Here is a 17,402-nt window from a genome sequence, read left to right as displayed (position 1 = left end):
TGGAAAAGCCATCTTTTTAAAAATAATTAATAGATGTCCCTAATGCACATGATGACTTTTAAGGTGAGGTAAATAACAACAAAAAGACACAGACTTTCTTCTGAGCAGCAAAGAAATTCAGAAGAGTCAAATTCTGGAGAAGTAGAAAGACAGATGGGAGGGAATGTGGAATGTTACCACATATAATAGAGTCAGGTAGCTTCAGGATAAGATTTTCTTTAAAAAAATATTCATTACACATGCCTGGAGACCGACCTAAAAACCACTGCTCTTTGGCCAAAGACAGCACAGGAAGAATGTTGGGTTTCATATGAATCCATTTCCCTATGCACATAGAGATAGATAATAAAAAATAAACAGTAAAAAATACCTATCATTTTTTAGGCAATCAGAAAAAAAAATAGTGTGTGAGAGACCCTACTCCTTCTAATAGCTTAGAGAGGAAAATAAGTAAAATGAGACAACTGGATTTTATATTATTAGTAGAGGGAGAGAAAAATGGGTTTGGGAGCAGCGGTATTCACATTACTCATAATTGCCACAAATAGAAACTACCATGTGTGGAACATCGTGGTGGGTGAGAGAATGGGCTTTGGGGTATGCAGGCCTAGGCTTGAGTCCAGAGCCTGCTACTCACTTACCTGACTTAAGACAAGTTTGTTAATGCTTCTAAACCTCATTTTTTTGACTTGTAAAATGGGGATAATAATAACACCTATGTCATCGGATATGAGTTTTCCTGTTATTATGCTCAATTACTGTTGTACTTATAATTGGTAACTCCTAGTGTTTTTGTAAGGATTGAATTAGATAATTTATATGCAGTGTCTTGCACATAGACACTCAGTAAATTTTTGTTGTTATGACTATAATACGTCTTAGGGCCATCTATCAGGATTAAAAGCTAAATAAGTTCAGGCCAGTATTTCTTAACTTATTTTTATTTTTATTAACAGGACAAGAGTCCTCTTATTTACTTCTGTCCCTTCACCACCATCAACACTATGCCTGTTTAACATTTTGTCATAAAACATAGACTAATCTAGTATCAAGACAGCAAAGATGGTGTAAGCCTCAATTTTCTCCACACATCTTTCTGACAACAGCTTCCAAGAGACAGCAAAGAACAAAAACAGCAAAGAAAACAGGCACGAACAGAATTTACAAAGAAACAGTTTGTTCAATATAAGGAAGAACTCTCTAACAACCAGAGCTTTCAAAATATGGAATGAGCAACCACAAACTGATAGAATCTTATGGTTGAGAAGGACTTCGAGATTATTTCTTCTGTTGTTCTCTAGGTTTTGAATTCTTTTTACACAACTTCATTTCTTCCTACATCATCCTCATTCTACTTCCTTCTCAAGTGACAGAAAAACCACTCACTCCCCAAGGATGTCCTCTCATTTTGAGAAAGATTTTCAGGATTGGCAAACGTTTATGGTAAAGAGTCAGATAGCAAATAATTTTGACTTTGTGGGCCATGGATGGTCTCCACTGCTACCTCTGCTGCTGCCACTTTGTCAAAAACACTTTAAAAGTATAAAAACCATGCCTCATTAACAGTCCATAGAAAAACAGGCCATGGGCAAAATCCCACCTGACATAGTTTGCTAGCTCCTACTCTAAATTGTGATAATTCCTCCTAGCATTAAGCCCAAACCTAACCACTATTGGTTTAACACTTAATGCCTTCCAATTTTAACCCAAAAAGTAACCCCTCTAAATGTTTCCAACTCTTAGCCCTCATTAAGTATAAGCAAATACAGTATAATGTATCCTTAAATTTCTACTACAAGTGATTATGCTAACAACTCTTTGAGATATATGCAATGATTTTCACAATTTCCAGTCAGCAAAATGGAGACCTAAAAATGTTAAAGCACTTGCTCAAAGTTATGCAATTAGTTGGCTGGGGTGGGGTGGGAGAGAATGCAGGAAACAAAACCTAGAGCTTCAAGAAGCTCTTTATACTCTGAGGTTCCATGTCCACTGCCAGGGAAACACAAAGACATTAGAGTCCTCTTACTCTGACAAATTCCAAAACAGCTGCCAAAACTCACAAAATATTCTCTTCTTCATGTTAAATATCTTCTGTTTTCTGTTGCTCAAATAACCACCATAGTGTTCCTTCTCCTTTAAATAAGGGTTTTTAAAGTTTGTTCCTTCCTTAGTAGCTGCAGCCATTATTGATCTTTTCTCTTCTTAATGATCAATATACTTTTGCTCCATACCTAGGATGTAGGATATGGATTTATGGAGACAGGCATTTAGGCATAGGTTTATAATAATTATTCAATTCTATCTGACTGCCTTTTTAATGTGCAAGGCACATCTATCGAAGCTTTATTTTGTTCAGTCTTAATTGTTGTGTTTTGCCTGTGTAAATATTTTATCCCCTAAATTAATGTAAATTCTTTGAACTATGCAATGGGAAAAAACAAAGCCACCCTCTAATTATGAACAATTACTCAAAATTGGATAACAGATTCTCAAATTTCCACCATTTCCAAACAAACAGAAAAAAAATCTGGAGAATGCCATGCATGGTAGGCAGCCTCTGAGACACCCCTTGGGGATTTGCACTTCTTAGCACAATGCTGAGTCATGCCTTTGTGTAACCTCTCTCTTTCAGTGTGGGCTGGACCTAGTAATGGCTTCTCACAAATAAAATACGGACAACATGATGTGATGTCACTTCCAAGAGTTGTTACAAAAAGACTTCCATCTTGCTGGCTCTCTTTGTTTCTGTCTCTCTTTCTTCTTTTGATTGTCTTCATCACTTGTTGAGGTGGAGCCAGCTGTCCTGATGTGAGTTTCCCTGTGGAATGGTCCATGGCATGAAATTGAGGCCAGCACCTGGCCAAACCCTAGCAAGGAAGAGAGGCCCCCAAACTAACTGCCTGCAAGAAAATGAATCCTGCCAACACCCACATGAGCGAGCTTAGAAATGGACCCCCTCCAAGTCAAGCCTTGACACAGCAACTCCTGACACCTTGAGCAGAGCCTTGCGTAAAATGCTAAGTTGAAATCTAAGCTATGTCTAGATTGTTGACTCTTAAAAACTGTAAGAGAAATGATTGTTGATTGAAGTCGCTGTGTTTCAACCATTTGTTACACAGCAATAGGTGACTAACATGATAAGTATTTTGTCTCATCAAAAGGTAATGAGACTGCTTGGTGGCCAAGGAGTTTCCTGTGGGGTGATGATGTGTTAGGACAAGATAAAGATACGGTTCCACAATGTTGTGAATGTACTACATAATATTGAATTGCAAATTTTAAAGTAATTAATTTTATGTTCTATGAATTTCACTGCAATACTTTTTTTAAAGGAAGCAACACAAGACATAAGCAGAGAAGGTAGGAGAAAAAAAGAAAGATGAAGGAAAAAACGAAAGTTTGCATAAGAACACCTAAAGAAAACAATACATCACAAGAAATGAAAATTACGATCAAAATTCAGCACCAAGTTACTTGACCTGATGAATCTGTCAACTTACAAATGTGAGCAAATGTAGGCTCAGTTAGGAAAAAACAAGATGACAAAGGAGCTGAAATGTGTGTCACAGCACTCAGTAAATGAAGCAGAAACTATAAAAATGTTTCACTGTGAGAAAAAGAAATAATAATGAGGAACATAAAGTAGCTTTCTCAATAAATAATTCTAAAACAATTCAACCCTTTAAATTATGTGAATATATAATTTGATTCAAAAAGAAAACATTATATAGCAAAAATAAGGAAATGAAGATATTTTTATTTTAAAACCTCAATAAACTACAGGTAGATTGTGAACTTGTTTTTTTGTTGTTGTTTAATGTACCAAAGGCCACTAAGGTACAGCTTGAAATCAAGAATTCAATTAACAAACAGAAACCAGAACTTCTGCTTGTAATAAGGTAGGATATTATAATTAGTGTGGGAAGAGACAATTGTTTAAATTATTTTACAATTAGGAAATTATTTCTTATGCAACGTATTTAGGCTACACTGTGTCTGAGAATACCATGCATGGTAGGCAGCCTCTGAGATATCCCCTGGGGATCCCCGCTTCATGTTTGCTTCTAGGAAATGTATACGCGTCTTGTACTTAATGTCAAAGCCAGCCCCTCTCTCGCTATTCATCTTGTTGTTCTTCTAGATCAGTGATTCTTAACTCTGGCCTGGGGAACTTAAAAACTTCATGATTCTACTCTCAGAAATTCTGATTTGATTGGCCTGAAATGTGGCCTGGGCATTGGATAGGATTGACCTTTGTTCTAAACAGAATGGAGAAAAAGAACAAGAAGCCTGTGCTCCAAATTAGAAAATGTCAGAATTTGGGAAATACATTGCTGAGGATTACTCTGTTTCAATATATCCTGCAAATGTGGTTGGAAGTGATAATAAACACTATGGCCAAATAGATGTGTGTGAATAAGGGGTGGTGGGAGATGGAGAGTAAAGACTCAAAGTGGACAGGTTGAATGACAGGGGCATAGAGTAGGATAAATAAGACAGGTTGGTATGTCCATGTAGGACCTTACCAGTGAAAGAGATGCTTTATGGAGCATTATTTTTAAAGTGTCCACAACCTGTGTTCACAGCCATGTCAGGTCACTTATGTTTTTTTTCCTGTTTGACATTGTCACTGTGTTTAGTTAACCCCAACTTATCAATATCATCTGATATAACCATGAAACCTTAGATGGGGCTGCTGTAGGGGAATACTGAGCAATGGAGAGCAATGTGGCTGGCTCACCTTCACTTCCTCATTAACAGCCACTTGGAGGGGCTGCCTCCTAACAAAGCAGACATAGGAGTTCCAGGGGCTGACCACTGGTGAAGTGACCAGTGGCCCAAAGTTTAATTAAAGAAAGAGGGAATAATTGAAGGCCATAATACAAACCCTATTGTTAACTGAGCTAAACCTATTTGATCATGCAAACTCTTAACCTTGGATGGAGATTAGCCAATCTACCACAATTTAACTATCCAGTTGTGATCAAATTTTGCAACACATCTATATTTTTATTAATGCTTTATTTTACACAAGCACAAAAAGGTTTTATACAACTAGTTCTGTAAGCACAAAGAAGTCTCAATTCTCTGTCTTTTTTTAAGTGTTGCAACTGTCCATTGTATGAAAGTATTATTCTGGAGGGAGTATTCTGTTGTCCTACCATACAAAGTGATCAGAAATTCTATAGCCTGATGACTAAACCCAAGACAATTTAGAAACCAAGGTGTAAACATCCAACCTAGGTTCCAAGTTTCAGTTATTATCCCAATTTCACACAAAAGGAGGGTGTATCTTTCAAATATTTTAGCCAATCCACTCATATTGAATGGACATTTAATAAATTTATTTTGACAAAAGAGCATATTTCTATCATCAATTTATGTCAATTAGCAAATATTCTGAATACAGCAGCACTTATACTAGATGCCTCTGAAATACAGGCTTCCCCCAAAAATGTCAGATTTGTATTGGAGAGTGATTCCAGACTGGATAGTTATCTATACTTGGGTATAACTTTATCAAATATACACATAATGTTTTACATAACGAGTCATCAAACCTACTCTCTTTCCCCTGATACATTAAAGCTGAATGCATCCTGAAATGAATAGTTTTGACAGGACCTTAAAATGTAAGTAAATGTATATATCCTTTCCTCCCCCATCCCAGATTCTCACAGACAGAAATTTGTACTATAGTGTAAAGTACACAGTACGTGCTATTCTTAGCCTATTTTGCATTGTTATAAAGAAATACCTAGCCAGGCACAGCTCACAGTTGTAATCCCAGCACTTTGGGAGGCCAAGGCAGGAGGATAACTTGAGCCCAGGAGTTTGAGACCAGCCTGGGCAATATGGTAAAACTCCATCTCTACAAAAAAATACAAAAAATTAGCCAGGCCTAGCGGCATATGCCTGTAGTCCCAGCTACCCAGGAGGCTACGGTGAGAGGATCATCTGAGCCCAAGTAGTCAAGGCTACAGTGAACTGTGATCGTGCCACTGCACTCCAGCCTGGGTGACAGAGTGTGAGACCCTGTGTCAAAGAAAAAAAAAGAAAAGAAAAGAAAGAAAGAAAAAGGAAGGAAGGAAGGAGAAAGGAAAAGAAAGGAAAGGAAAAAGAAATATCTGAAATGGGACAATTTCAAAAGAAAAAAGGTTGATTTGGCTCACAAGTCTGCTGGCTGGAACACTGGGCAGCATCTGGTGAAAACCTCAGGCTATTTCCACTCATGGCAAAGGGGAGCTGGCATGTGCAGAGGTCACATGGCAAGAGAGGAAGTAAGGTGGAAAAGAAATGCCAGGCTCTTTTTAACAACCAGCTTTTGCAGGAACCAATACAGCAAAAACTCACTTCCCCTTCCCCACAGTGAGGGCATAAATCTATTCAGGAAGGATCCACTCCCATGATGCCAAAACCTCCCATTCAGCCCCATCTCCAACACTGGGGATCCAATTTCAACATGAAGTTTGGAGGGGACAAATATCCAAAATTTAGGAGATGCTTTAAAAATATTTGAATTGAATTCTGCCATTTTACAACTCTACATAATAAATAGGTAAAGCACCTGTATTAGTTTGTTCTCACGCTGCTATAAAGAGACTACCTGAGACTGGGTAATTTATAAACAAAAAAGGTTTAATTGACTCACAGTTTCACATGGCTGGGGAGGTCTCAGGAAACTTACAATCATGCTGGAAAGTGAAGGAAAAGCAGGCATACCTTACATGGTGGCAGGAGAGAGAGTGAGAGAGTGAGGAAGTGCCACACTTTAAAACCATCAACTCTTATGAGAACTCACTCACTATCATGAAAACAGCATGGGGGAAACTGCTCCCATGATCCAATCACCTCCCACCAGGTCCATCCCTTGACACATAGGGATTACAATTTGATATAAGATTTGAGTGGGGACATAGAGTCAAACCATTTCATTCTACCCCTGGCCCTTCCCAAATCTCATGCCATTTTCATATTTCAAAACCAATCATGCCTACCCAACAGTCCCACAAAATTTTAACTCATCCCAGCATTAACTCAAAAGTCCAAGTCCAAAGTCTCATCTAAGACAAAGCAACTCCCTTCTACCAAAGAGACTATAAAATCAAAAGCAAGTCAGTTACTGCCTAGATACAATGGGGGTATAGGTATTGAGTAAATGTTCCCATTCCAAATGGGAGAAATTGGCTGTAACAAAGGGGCCACAGGCCCCACAGAAGTCCAAAACCCAGCCAAGCAGTTACTAAATCAAAGCTTCAAAATCTCCTTTGACTCCATGTCTCATATCCAGGGCATGTTGTTGCAAGGGGTGGACTCCTGCAACCTTGTGGAGCTCTGCTCCTGTGGCTCTGTAGGTTACAGCCCCTGTGGCTTCTTTCACAGTCTGGTATTGTGTGACTACGGCTTTTCCAAGTGCATGCTATAAGCTGTCAGTGGATCTACCATTCTGGGGTCTGGAGGACAGTGGCTCTCTTCTCATAGCTCTACTAGGCAGTGCCCCAGTGGGGTTTCTGTGTGGGGCCTCCAAACCCACATTTCCCCTCCACACTGTCCTGGCAGAGGTTCTCCATGAAAGTTCTGCCCCTGCAGCAGACTTCTGCCTGGACATCCAGGTATTTCCATACATCCTCTCAAATCTAGACAGAGGTTCCCAAAGTTCAACTCTTGTCTTCTGTGCATCTGTAGGCCCAATACCACATGGAAGCTGCCAAGGTATGGGGCTTGCACCCTCTGAAACAACAGTCCAGGCTGTACCTGGGCCTCTTTTAGCTACAGGCAAAGCTGGAGTGGCTGGAATGCAGGGTGCCATGTCCTGGGGCTGCAAAGAGCAATGGGGCCCTGGACCTAACCTATGAAAGCATTTTTTCCCTCCTAGGCCTCTAGGCCTATAATGGGAGGGGCTACTGAAAAGATATCTGACCTACCCTGGAGACATTTTCCCCATTGTCTTGGCTACTAACATTCAGCTCCTCATTACTTATGCAAATTTCTGTGGCTGGCTTGAATTCTATCCTAGAAAATGGGTTTTTCTTTTATACCAAATGGTCAGGCTGCAAATTTTCCAAACCTTTATGCTCTATTTTTCTTTCGAACATAAGTTCCAATTTCAAACCATCACTTTGTGAACACATATAACTGAACACTTTCAGAATAAGCCAGGTCATATTTTGAATGCTTTCCTGCTTAGAAATTTCATCTGCCAGATATCCTAAGTCATGATCCAATCACCTACCACCAGGTCCTTCCCTTGACATGTGGGAATTACAATTTGGTATGAGATGTGAGTGGGGACACAGAGCTCCCACTCTCAGTCTCTCTCTCCTGCTACCATGTAATAATGCCTGGAGGATCTGTCCCAGGTTCTCTCTTCATGGCTTGTACATGGACCTCTTTTATGTATCTTGACATCATCTTTGCCTTCTCTCTGTGCTTATCTCTATGTCCAATTCCTCCTTTTCATAAGGTCAACATTCATGTTGGATTAGGGCACAACACTTTTTGAAATATACAAAATTTCCTTGAACTCTCTCAAATTCAAAGTTCCACAGATCTCTGGGCAGGGGCCAAAATACCACCAGTCTCTTTGCAAAAGCATGACATGAGTGACCTTTATTCTAGTTCCCAATAAGTTTCTCATTTTCATCAGAGACAACCTCAGCCTGGACTTCACTGTTCATATCACTATCAGCACTTTGGTCAAAACCATTCAACAAGTCTCTAACAAGCTCTAAACTTTCCCTCATCTTCTTGTCTTCTTCTAAGCCCTCCAAACTGTTCCAAATTCTGCCTATTACCCAATTCCAAAGTCACTTCCACATGTTTAGGATATCTTTATAACAGTACCCACTCTGCCACTACTAATTATCTGTATTAGTCTGTTTTCAAACTGCTATAAAGATACTTCCTGAGACTGGGTAATTCATAAACAAAAAGGTTTAATTGACTCACAGTTCCATATGGCTGGGGAAGCCTCAGGAAACTTACAATCATGGTAGAAGGTGAAGGGGAAACAAAGCACCTCTTACAAGGCAGCAGGCGAGAGAAAGTGAGAGCACGAGGAAGTGCCACACTTTAAAATGATCAACTCATGTGAGAACTCACTCCCTATCACAAGAACAGCAGTGAGGGAAAGTGCCCCCATGATCTAAACACCTCCCACCAGGCCCTTCCCTCAACATGTGGAGATTACAATTCAAAATGAGATTTGGGTGGGGACACAGAGCCACACCATGTCAATAGCTGTAGTTCTAACTTGAACTCTAACCTGCATTTTCTCTCTTTTCCTATCATAAGCAACACTATGCCGATTCTCTGGGTGTAGTTCACTTATTTTCTCATTTTAAATGGCATATTTAACACATTTAAGGCAAGAATAGACACATATTTAAAATCATTATTTCTTGCATTTTTTCAACACAGGTAGCAATATTGTTTTTGAATAGGGTTGTAGAAATGAACTTCTTTTAGAAGTTTACCTCATATTGAATTCAGTGTTGAAAAGTACCTGCAAGAAAGGGCATAAGTCTCTCTCTGAATCATGTTTTTAATCACAATGTTACATATTAAATTTCTTTCTCCAAGTACTTAAGGTCATAGGGTTGGAAGTCATTTATTACTGAATAATTACCAATCCATGATGCTGAGCATGCACAACTCGGTGAGCCCAACACTAGCAGGTCAGGAACTCACCTCTTGGGCTGGGCATCTTTCCCACTTCACAGAGGCTTAGGGGTGACAGTGCCTATTCACTTCTAGAAAAGTTCCAGCCACCCTAACACTGGACACTTCTCTGGAGCTGACTCAGAGTACAAAAAATATTAGAAATATGCCTTGCAGTGGCCCTTCTTACATGCATGAAACAAACCTCGGAGAGAGGCCTACTCTCAAGTCACACTCCACTCTTCAGGCACCAGCAGTCATTTCTCCTCTCTTCTTTTTGTCTCTATTCCCTCTAGCTCTTTCTTTATACTCCCACTTCTGCCTCCACACAAATCCACCACACAACTCTTACTAACTGATTCAGAAAGGATGCTCATTAGCAAGGGGAGGATATTATTAGTTGAATTGTGTCTCCCTGAAATTTATATGTTAAAGTCCTAATCCTCAGTACCTACAATGTAACTGTATTTGGAGGTAGGATCTTTACAGAGGTAACCAAGCTAAGATGAGGACATTAAAGACTATTGACATGTTGGATTAGGACATAGAGATAAACACAGAGGAAAGGCAAAGATGATATCAAGCGATGTAAATGAGGCCCATGTACAAGCTATGGAGAGAGGACCTGGGAAAGGTCCTCTGTCTTACAGCCGCTCAAAAGAAGCCAGTCGTACTGACACCTTGATTTTGGACTTCCAGCCTACACAGCTGTGAGACGGTAAATCTTTGTTGTTTAAATTACCCAGTTTGTGATATTTTGTTACAGCAGCTCCAGCCAATTTATACAGGGGACTTTGGCCTTTTCTTTAGAGTGAGAGAGGGATTTTATTAGGAATAGCAATTCCTGGGTCTTTTAAAGGGCAGAATATCAGATTACTCCAGAATGAGCCAATGATTTATCCTAATGTAACAAAGAATATTAACCCTCTCCCCAAAAAGTTTCATTTTGATAAGAAAATATGTCACTAAGGTATAATGAGAAATATTTATTTAGTCTTTGTTCCCAATTGCTAGTGCAGAGCTCTTAAAAGTTTTGGAATTTCTTGAGTGATGGGAGTATCTTTTGTCTTTCATAACAAGCTCCTTTCAACAATAACTAAGTTTATATTAATACTTAAACCATTCAACAAGTCTCTAGGAAGTTATAAACTTTCCCTCATCTTCTTGTCTTCTTGAGGGTCCCTGGATAACTCTTGAGGGTTCCTAGATAACTTCATGATTGAGGGTGGTCTCCAGAAAGACAACGGAATGATCAGTGAGTTGGAATGTCCAACTCCACCCCCTGACTTTCCAGGCGAGGGGAAAGGGGCTGGAGACTGTGTTGAATCACCTGTGGCCAATGATTTACTAATCATACCTACGCAACAAAACCTCCATAAAAACCACTAAACAACAGGGTTCAGAGAGCTTCCTGGTCAGTGACCACAATGAGGTGCTGGAGGGTGGCACACCCAGAAAGGGCAGGGAAGCTCCATGCCTCCCCCCATACCTTGTTTTGTGTATCTCTTCTACTTGACTGTTCCTGCATTGTAGCCTTTGTAATAGATGGGCAACAATAAGACAAGCACTTTCCTGAGTTTTGTGAGACATTGTAGTGAATCGACAAACCTTGCAAGGAGGTTGTGGGAAACTTTCAACTTGTAGCCAAGTCAGACAGAAGTGCAGATAACCTGGGGACCCAGGCCTTGAGACAGCATCTGAAGGAAGGACAGTCTTGTGGGACTGAACCTTTAAACCTGTGGAGTCTGATGCTAACTCTGGAGAGTTAGTGTCAGAATAAAAGGAATTGTTGGAACCTCTGGTGTTTGAAGAATAGGAGAATTGCAGTCACAAACATGCTTATTCTGTAACACAAATAAAAAGATTATATTCCTATTGTTACTCACTCATTGACTTTAAGGGTCACCTGCTACATAGGAGGCTCTTGTTGCTGCCCCTGTAACTTAATAGAATGGTGAGGAGGCGAAACTTCCCAGGAAATCCTAGCTCCAACGTCCCTCGGAGTCACCCTGGGAGTTTGTGCTTCATCTTAAGCCCCCGTTTTCCTACAAAGCCTGCTTGAAACCAAACTCTCCTTAGTATCCTTTGCCTGGGCAGCAGCTGAGCGCAAACAGGAAGAGTGGGAGAATGCGGGTGAGGTCGGAAAGGAAACCAACCTTGACTTAAACTCCCACCAGCTTTCCTTTCTTCTCTCTCCTACTCCTGTTCCTCAAGGCATTTTTCCTCCCTTTGGACAAGAAATAAAGTCAGGATGAAATACAAATTACTAGTTGTAGGCCACTGCAGTTTTTAAGTCACCCACAATTCTCACCTCCAAGCCAATTAGATTTCCCTGAGCCAAGTCAATTTCCTTTCACCTTCACCATATACTTATCCTACATGAATGCCCACTCCCAATCCACTCACCCCCAGAAACATGAACAGAAGCCTTCCCACCTTTTCTGCCTCTCTTATCTTCTGTTCATTGAATGCTTGATAGGTGCATTTTTAAGTTGCTTTGCCAGGCTTCTCTGGACTTTCTACCACAGGTTGATGGAAGTGGAGAGCTGTACAGCCTGGGCTTAGGCTTTGGGCAGGTATGAGTTCAAATTCCTCTGTGCTACTTACTACCTATATGTCCTTGATAAGTCACTTAAAGCCTCAGAAATGGTTTTCATTTTGTAAAATTGAGATTTTATTTCAACAACTTGATATCTACACATGTTTAATTTATCAGCTAAGTTGGAGCTGTCAGTTAATATAATTAAATAAAGTCACCAAATCACATAATTTGGGGGGTAACTTGAACCTAAACTTCGAAAAGGGCAATTTGACTATTTTTTATTCTCACAGATTTTAATGTATTATGGCTTAGAAACTTAATAGTGAAGCTAAATGGAGTAAACTCCGCAGGTAAGAAGAAACACTTTAGAATCTGCTATTTATCCCTCTTCTCCCCCAGGGTTTTGATGGTCATATTAGAGCAGAGTGAAAACATGATCAGACATCTGCAGAGAGACTTTCCTTTATTCTTCATTAGGAGATTTTGTTTGTAAACTTTAAAGTGCAAAATACACTACAGGTTTGTTTGATGGAAATCACATCTTATACCCTTCAATGAATTATATAAGAGATCTTTAGCATAATTCTGACAATACCCAGTTTTTGTATTAAACACACTGATGTAGAATTGTATTTTCTTAGTAAATATTTGTTCATTATTTTAACAGAGCACATGAAACTGGAGTGTAAATACATACACATTTTCAGTATAGTTATGCATCTTTAACAGTGGGGATTGGTTTTGAGAAATGCTTCATTCAGTGATTTCTTCATTCTGCCAATATCATAGAGTATACTACACAATCCTAGATGGTATTGTCTAATTATATACACCTAGACTGTATGGTATAGACTATTGCTCCTAGCTACAAACCTGAACACCATGTTACTGTACTGACTACTATAGGCAATTGTAATATAATGGTCAGAACTTGTGTATCTAAACAGAAAAGATAAAGTGTAAATACATTGTGAAAGATAATGTATTTAAGATAATGTAAATGATAATGTGCCCTACCTGTAATGTGCACTCACCCTGAATCGAGCTTGCAGGACTGGAAGTGGCTCTGAGTAAGTCAACGAGTGAATGGTGAGTAAACGTGAAAGTCTGTGACATTACTGTCCACCACTGTGAACTTTATAAAACTCTGTACTTCATATACTAAATTGATCAGTAATACTTTTTCTTTAATAATAAATTAACCTAGCTTACCATAACTTTTTTACTTTAAGAATTTTTAAATATTTTTAACTTTTTAAGTCTTTTGTAAATACACTTAGCTTAAAAAACAGATTTCACAACTGTATAAAACTATTTTTCCTTTATATCCTTATTCTATAAGCTTTTTCTATTTTCTATTTTTATTTTTTAACTTTTAAACCATTTTGTTGAAAGTTAAGACACAAACACACACATTAGCCTAGTCCTACACAGGATTAGGATCATCAACATCACTGTCTTTCATCTCCACATCTTGTCCCACTGGAAGGTCTTCAGGAGCAATAACACTCATGGAACTGTCATCTTTTATGATAACAATGCCTTCTTCAGGAATATCTCCTGAAGGACCTATATGAAGCTGTTTTACAGTTCATTCTTTTTTTTTAATAAGTAGGAGGACTACACTCTAAAAATAACAATAAAAAGTATAGTATAGTAAATACATAAACTAGTAACAGTTTTTCATTATTATTATCAAGTATTACATATTGTACATAACTGTATATGCAATAATTGTATAGGACTGGCAGGGCAGTAGGTTTGATTACACCAGCATCACCACAAACATGTTAGTAATGTACTGCAGTGCATCACTACAATGCCTGTGATATCACTAGCAATAGGAATTTTTCAGCTCCATTATAACCTTACGTGATCAGCATCAAATAAACATGTGGTTTAGACATCATTTACCAAAATATCATTACGATTGTTTGTTTTTCAAATATCCAGAGGAAAACACATTCTTATTATCACATATGAAAATAACACTATAAAATAATAAATAAGCAAATCTGCTGACTGCTGTCATCTTATACAGCACCTCTCCCTACACACACACACACACACACACACACACACACCATAGTACTTTTATTGTTCTTACTGTTTTTAAGAAAATAGAATCATAGCATACACATTACCATGCAATGTAGATATTTTTCCATTCACCATATATACTCAATATGCCCAGTAATCATAGACATATACCTAACTTTATCTATTTTTTCAAGACTTTATGTATATATGTACATGTATTGGAAATTTTATCCACTCAAATTCATGTCAAATACTCTGACAAAATTTTTGTTCTATATTTATTTTTCTCATTTTATTTTTATTTATCTACATTGTCCTCTCCTTTCCTATACTCAGATGTATTCTATTAATTGTGAATTTAAGGATTCTAACATATGGTTTTGTTTCTAAGAATTGCCAATTTACATTCTTTGTTCATTATACTACTGAATTACATTTTCTTGCCTGTATGAATCCTAAATATTCTTTATATTATGTAGACTTTAAACTGTATCTGTATCTGTGTTGCAACTTCATTTTACAGATCTATGACCTATCTGATGACTTTGGTATCTTTTGCTATATAAAGACATAAATTTATATGCATTTATATACACTTGCCTTTTACAGTTCCTGAATTTCCTGGACCAATAAAAATGTTTCTCCCACATTTAAGTAGTAAGTATACATACTTAATTTTTTGGTACATTTTTAAAATTTTTAATATTTAAGTTTTAAATTCAGCTAAGATTTATTCTCATATGTGGTACAAGGGGTGGCTCCCACTTCATTTTATTCCAGATGAATTAAATATTAGCTATGCTGTAACCATTTATGAAATAACCTATCCTCCATGAAATAAAATGACAACTTTGCTATATATTCAAAATCCATAAATAATAGAATTTGTTTTTTGCTTCTCTATTTTATTTCTACAATTTATTTATCTGTTTAAACTTCAAAGCTTCATAGCACCTTCTAATGTCTAACAAGGCAATATCTTCATCCTCACAGTTAAAGGTTTTTTTTGCTATTTTTGTTGTTTATTCTTCTGTAAGAAGATCTTTGATGAAATTACCGAAGTCTTCTTACCATTATAATTTGAATTTCTATTATTTCAGAACTAATATTTTTATTTAATATTACCATCTAAGAATATGATATGTCTTTCTAATTATTTACATATGAATTTGTCTTTCAATAACATATTTTTCCCTATGTGTTTCCTATTATATTTTTTTATTAAGTTCTGATACTTTTTTCTTAAATTCATTTGTAAGTACTTTATCATTTTTGTCACCATTATAAATGAAATATTTTACTATTTTTATTTTTGGTTGACATTATAAGAAAAAATACACTGAGGTTTTTTTATATATATACTTATATATACAACTATATATGTGTGTGTGTGTATATATATATTACATATATATACACACACAACTATATATATATATATATATGTATATATATATATATATATATATGCTATTTGGTTTAATTAGGTCCCACTTGTAAATTTTTGTATATTATACACACAACTATATACAAGTTTTTATATTATAGTTGAATCTTGAACAATATGAGTTTCAACTGCACAGGTCTACTTAGATGTGAATTTTCTTTTGCCTCTACCACCCCCAACAAGCAAAATCAACCCCTCCTCTTCTTTTTTCTCAGACTACTCAACATGAAGATGGCAAGGATGAAGTCTTTTGATGATGTACCTCCACGCAATGAATATTAAATACATTTTCTCTCATAATTATCTGAATAATGTTTTTCATTTCTATAGCTTGTTTTATTATAAGAGTAAAGTATATAATACATATAACATACAAAATACCTGACAATTGGCTATGTTATCAGTAAGGCCTCTGGTCAACAGTAAGTTATTAGTAGTTAAGTTTGGGGAAATCAAAAGTTATATTTGAATTTTCTATTGCAGAGGGTGTCAGTACCCCTAACCATTTGTTGTTCAAGGGCCAATTATAATCATACTTAATGTATTATAATCTTGCTCATTTACCAGCTGTATAATTTTCACAGTATCAACAAACATTTTTACAAAAGTTTTACTGATTATTAAGTGAAATCATTTGAATATTTGACCATTCAGAATGATATTTATAATTATTTTGGATATTTGAGGGTAATTTTATACTCAAGAAACCATTTTTACTATCTACAAATATCTCTTTTTTAAATTAATGTTAATAATCTCCAAAAATTCAAAGTGGATAAGAACTAAAAGTCAACTTCCTCATAATATTTACCAGATGCTATATTTAAATGATATAATCATTAAAGCTAGAGAAGGGATAGCAGGAGGTGCGGGGATAGGGGAGGGATAGCATTAGGAGAAATACCTAATGTAGATGATGGGGTAATGGATGCAGCAAACCACCATGGCATGTGTATACCTATGCAACAAACCTGCATGTTCTGCATATGTATCCCAGAACTTAAAGTATAAGAATAATAAAAGAGAAAATAATTATAATAATTCAAGCACTTATTAGTAATCCAGGAACAAAAACAGTCACACTTCCATTATTTATAAACTCAGTGAAGTCCTGGCATCACTTCAACTTTTTTTTCTTCTTCCAACTTCTTTTTTAGGTTTAGGGAATACACGTGCAGTTTTGTTACATGGGTTAATTGCATGTTGCTGGGGTTTCATGTACAATTGATTTTGTCACCCAGGTAGTGAGCATAGTCCCTGAAAGGCAGTTTTTCTATCATAACACTCCTCCCACCCTCCAATCTCAAGTAAGCCCTTGAGTCTATTGTCTAGTGTCTTTTGTTTTAATCTTTGCTTCTATGTGTACCTAATGTTTAGTTTCCACTTAAAAATGAGAACATGAGGTGTTTGGTTTTCTGTTCCTGTGTTAATTCACTTAGGATAATGGCCTCCAGCTCCATCCATGGTTGCTGCAAGACATGATCTCACTTTTTTTTGTGGCTGTGTAGTATCCCATGGTATATATGTAAATTTTCTTTATTCAATCCACCATTGATGGGCACCTGGATTGATTCCATGTCTCTGCTATTATGAACAGTGTGTGATAAAAATGTAAGTGCATATGTCTTTTGGGTAGAATAATTTATTTTCTTTTGGATAAATGCCCAGTAATGGCAATGCTGGATTGACTGGTAGTTCTATTTTAAGTTC

General features: G+C 37.1%; 1 long non-coding RNA gene across 1 annotated transcript in view; it reads left to right on the top strand.

The window, feature by feature from the left end:
- LOC105710827 (uncharacterized) overlaps window positions 1-15,985 on the top strand; it is a 69,556-nt gene extending 53,571 nt beyond the window's left edge. The window contains exons 3-4 of the long non-coding RNA XR_010345509.1: window positions 14,855-14,902; window positions 15,908-15,985. This is a non-coding gene — a long non-coding RNA (uncharacterized LOC105710827). The remainder of the gene's footprint in view (window positions 1-14,854; window positions 14,903-15,907) is intronic.
- The last annotated feature ends 1,417 nt before the right edge of the window (window positions 15,986-17,402 follow it).

This window comes from Aotus nancymaae, unplaced genomic scaffold (genome assembly GCF_030222135.1).
Source record: "Aotus nancymaae isolate 86718 unplaced genomic scaffold, 86718_ANA_hifiasm-v0.15.2.pri h1tg000036l, whole genome shotgun sequence".
Taxonomy (NCBI): Eukaryota; Metazoa; Chordata; class Mammalia; order Primates; family Aotidae; genus Aotus; species Aotus nancymaae.
The sequence above is the reverse complement of the archived record's forward strand: the minus strand, read 5'-3'. Positions and strand labels throughout refer to the sequence as shown.